Here is a 4,831-nt window from a genome sequence, read left to right on the forward strand (position 1 = left end):
ACAAACTTCATTCATGTGTGTAGGTCTATTTTCTTTTCCCACTGGTAACGGCTACGTAAATACGCGATTTGTTTTTTGTGCACACGTATGCAAAATGCCTTTCTAATTATATAAATTTAATCGTCCCTCTTGTATAAAAACGTTAACAATAAGTGCTTCGAGTTTCACTGTTTACGTTAATAATATCATGATGAATGCAATTATAGTGCACATAGGTCACCCAGTCAACCATCTTCAGTTGGAGGTTTGTGTGAATGCAATGTGCATCAGCGGAGAAGGTAGGAATGCTACTCATCTACGGAGAACGTAAGTTAGTAGAAAAATCAAATGGTTCTGAGCTCTATGGGACTTAACATCTGAGGTCATCAGTCTCCTAGAACTTAGAACTACTTAAACCTAACTAACCTAAGGACATCACACACATCAATGCCCGAGGCAGGATTCGAATCTGCTACCGTAGCGGTCGCGCGGTTCCAGACTGAAGCGCCTAGAACCGCTCGGGCACAGCGGCCGGCTAAGTTAGTAGACCAGCAAGTAGAGTGCTGCGTTTGCAGTTGGGGTACATTCAGCACACGAGAGCAGTACTTTTAAACATGACTAGTATTATAACTTACCGTTGATTTAATGTGTACTGATGCACACCTCCAGCAAAAGCCGGTTGTGTGAATGATCGTTGTGCGTTTTCCTTGTGTTTGTATTTGTTTGTTCTAAACTCCAGGAACTGGAGGATCTACGTTACCTGTGCAAGAGTTTAGTTCTTATGTTTTTCATGTTTAGGAGAGTGGTAAACTGTGATACGTTTTTGAACAGGTCTTGAGGAGAGGAAGTGCGTTGGGAATAAAAAGTCTATGATGCTATTTGAAAAAGTCTTAATGCTGTTCATATCTTCGTAACGAACATTACAAGAAAGGTAGTCTTGTTGATTAGGCAACGGCCTTGCCGCAGTGGATACACCGGTTCCCGTGAGATCACCGAAGTTAAGCACTGTTGGGCGTGGCCGGTGCTTGGATGGGTGACCATCCAACCGCCATGCGCTGTTGCCAGTTTTCGGGGTGCACTCAACCTCGTGATGCCGATTGAGGAGCTACTCAACCGAACAGTAGCGGCTTCGGTGCTGAATACCATCATAACGACCGGGAGAGCGATGAGTTGACCCCACTCCCCTCCTATCCGCATCCTCCTCGGAGGATGACACGGCGGTCGGATGGCCCCGGTAGGCCACTCGTGGCCTGAAGACGGAGTGCTTTAGTCTTGTTGTTTATGTCGCAATGGTAGATAAAAAACTTTTGCTTTATTCGTTTTTAGTTCCTTATGGCCATAAATTTAACTGAGATCATCAAGAGACGTGGGATACCACGAATAGTCCTATTTATACACGGCTTAGAAGTTATTTTCTGTAATGGGAATTTGTAAACGGCTGCCAACGTTGACATGAACGTCAGAGGACAATCAAAGGTGGAACAGGCCAAACAACGTGGCAAACAGTCGTGAGATTGCGCCTCCATCAACTGTGCCGCTGATAGGCCATTTGAGACGTCATTCGCTGTTTGCGCGAGTCGGAACAGTTAAGGTTTCGGCGGGGCCCGTGGCTGCGAACGAGCCGCCACAGTTGCGGCCGCTCCTCGTTCACACCTGATTACATTTTACTGCCCGCTGGCACAGACGGGTTCAACAAATACAGCCCCCGCCCCTGAACGGCTAACAAGCCCCACTAAACGCAAATAATGGACTAACGCCACGCACAGTATTTGTGCACCGTGGTCGCTGCTATAAATATACTGTGAATACTCTGCTGTTGGCCGGTTGTAACTGGAAACAGCGGCAGGAACAATTGCAATTCTGCAAATTAGTATGCCCATACGGTCATTGACCGAACATACGACACATTACCAGCACATTTCAGGGTAATTTGTTTCCGTCATTGTCCGCTTGCGCCACACAGTGAATGCGCCAGAAAAAAAGAGAAAAAAGAATTTTATGGAGAACTACGTCGATAGCAGAGTTATCCAATTGATTCCGACAGTTAAATGCTGTCAAATTAACGTCATGCAGTCGTTTGCTCTCGGTAGTTGTTCAAGCGCAAAACTTTCTACTGACAATTACATCGTATTTCGCAGTCTCAGCTACCAACTTACAGCGTTAAATGCGAAGAAAATAGGTAGGAAATCATGACCTGTAAAGGAAACTAAACGTTCGTTGACTAGGAATTTTCTTTCGACTGCATGGGACATCTTTGTTTCATAACTGTCCCCTATATATTGTACAAATATGTAGGACAATTATCTAATATAAAGAAATTTTCACCATCACCGACATTCTCCATCCTCCCATGTATGACGTACAGAGCTCCTCGATTCCTTCCTGTTCTATATTTTTTTCTTTCCTGGACGTCCTTCCACCCTAAAAGTTTTGTGCACTTTTGCTTTTTCGGATACTTGTTACTTCGTTCTTATTTTTGATCTTTGACTGTGTTCTTTTCTCTTCATTGAAAATTGCAGTTTAGAATCATAATTGAATATACGACCAGTAATGGTAATAGAGAAAACTCTCATAACTAGTTTTACAGTCCACCACCTATAACTTCAGCCATCTTATTGCAAAAATGATTATTTTCAACAAAACCACGTCATTCAGTCTATTTGATATTTTCATTGGATTTTATAGTGGCCTGTTGTATATAAAATAGAATTTTTTCATACAATTTTATTCCTTAATTGCATAAGTTGCGATTTCATTGCACATGGGATTCTCATCCATGGTACTTATGTATCTCCATAAAATAACACCATATCTTATCACCACCATCAGAAGGCAGGGCAAAGCCCTTAATTCTTGCAAACTTCCTTTGTTTTCATTTTAATAAATTAGGAATGTCATTTTCTACGCAAACACTGCTGTAGATTCTGTGGATATCTAGTAAGCTGTCTACCTTCTGTTTAATTTCGATTATATGCAAATACGCTGATCAGATAGAACATTATCACCACCTACGTAATATCCGGTATATTCACTTTGACACAGTTAACAGCGGGACGCATTGTGGCATGGAAGCAAAGAGCGCTTCGTAGCTCTCTAGAGGGAGCTGGTATCACATCTACACACACAAGTCACCTAATTCCCGTAAATTTTGGGGGAGATGGGCGATGAGCTTTGACGCCACGTTCAGTCACATCCCGGATGTGTTTGATAGGGTTCAGACCTGGTGAGTTGGGGGGCCATCACATCAATTGGAACCCATCACTGTGTTCGTCGAACACTCCATCACACTACCGGCCTTGTGATATGGCACGTTATCTTGCTGAAAAACGTCACTGCTGTCGGAAACATTATCGCCGTGAAGGGGTGTCCGCGGTCCGCAACCATTGTACGACTCTCCTTGGCCGTCGTGGTGCCTTGGAGCTCCGCTGGACCCATGGAAGCCCACGTGAATGTTCCCCAGAGCATAATGGAGCCGCCGCCAGCTTGTCTGCGTCTCTTAGTACATGTGACAAGGAGCTCCTCCCCTGGAATTAAGACGCATTGGTGCCCTCCCCCTTGCCATTGGCACGATGAATGTATCGTGATTGATCAGACCATGCAACGCTCTGCCACTGCGCCAGCGTCCAATGCCGACAGTCGCCTGTCCATTTCACTCGTAACTGCCGATGTAGCGGTGTTAACATTTGCACATGCATGGGTCGTCGGCTGCGGAGGCCCATCATTTTGAGTGTTCGGTGCACTGTGTGTTCCGCCACATTGGTACTCTGTGCACCGTTAAATTTTGATATTAGTTCTGCCACAGTTAGTCGCCTGCCCTGTTTTACCAGTCTGCCCATCCTACGACGTTCGACATCTGTATTGAGGGGTGACCGCTCGACCCCATGACGTCAAAGCGTGGTTCCACCTTGGTTTCGCCACGTCTGGAACACACTCACGGCATCTCTCGTCGAACACCCAACAAGTAGTGCAGTTTCCGAAATGCTCGTACAGAGCCTCCGGGCCATGACAATTTGTCCTTAAATTTAGACAACATGGTGGAGCGCAGCTATCTGATGCTAGCTTTGATTAAAACAACAATCGAAATTCCAATAAGCCAACCTCAGGCTTTTTGGGCGCTACTAGGATAGGAACAGCAAAGCTACAAACAGCACTTCAACATACGGAGTTAAAGCAAAATAGAGAAATGCTGTAGCGTTTACCACTATGGCTGGTGCTGGCGGTTCCTCGATTCTTCATGTAATACAACGATCGTACATTGTGCTTAGTGGCTGGGGAGCCAAGGATTAAATAGTGAGCAGTTCCCGCGCTGACTATGAATTATGTCAGCAACAGCCAATGCAAAACACTTCGCAAGAATTGAAATGTCGATGCTGTATGAAATTGATAGAGTAAGTTCTCCTAGACGAAGTACGAGTGCGTAAGAAGTTAAATTCTAAACATCAGGCAAGAAGTCATTTATGTTAAAATAAAATGTGCATCTCTGCAGAACGAGAGAAGAAGCAGTGTCATCTAGTGACAAAAACGTCGACCTTATTAATGTGTCAATAAACGAATAAACTACAAAGTGGTTAATATCTGCACATACTCATATTACATAGAGATAAAAAGCAGCTAAAATCACATTAAAAGATACAACTACCGAAATATATATACGTCGTATATTTACTAGGCAGTGCCCTCCGATAAGAATACAAAACAACGCCATTGTCTGGGCGACGTAAATCGTGAAATCATAGAAATACTATTACGTCTTTATGTGACATTTGTGCGTGTATATATTTACTCCATTCTCGTTTATTCGCTTATCGCCATAACAGTAAAATGAACGATGTGTTTGTCAATAGATGATGCT

At 43.9% G+C, this 4,831-nt stretch overlaps 1 pseudogene; it reads left to right on the forward strand.

Moving 5' to 3' along the window:
• Positions 1-926: 926 nt before the first annotated feature.
• On the forward strand, positions 927-1,043 carry LOC126274589 (5S ribosomal RNA; annotated as a pseudogene).
• Positions 1,044-4,831: the final 3,788 nt, after the last annotated feature.

This window comes from Schistocerca gregaria, chromosome 5 (genome assembly GCF_023897955.1).
Source record: "Schistocerca gregaria isolate iqSchGreg1 chromosome 5, iqSchGreg1.2, whole genome shotgun sequence".
NCBI lineage: Eukaryota > Metazoa > Arthropoda > Insecta > Orthoptera > Acrididae > Schistocerca > Schistocerca gregaria.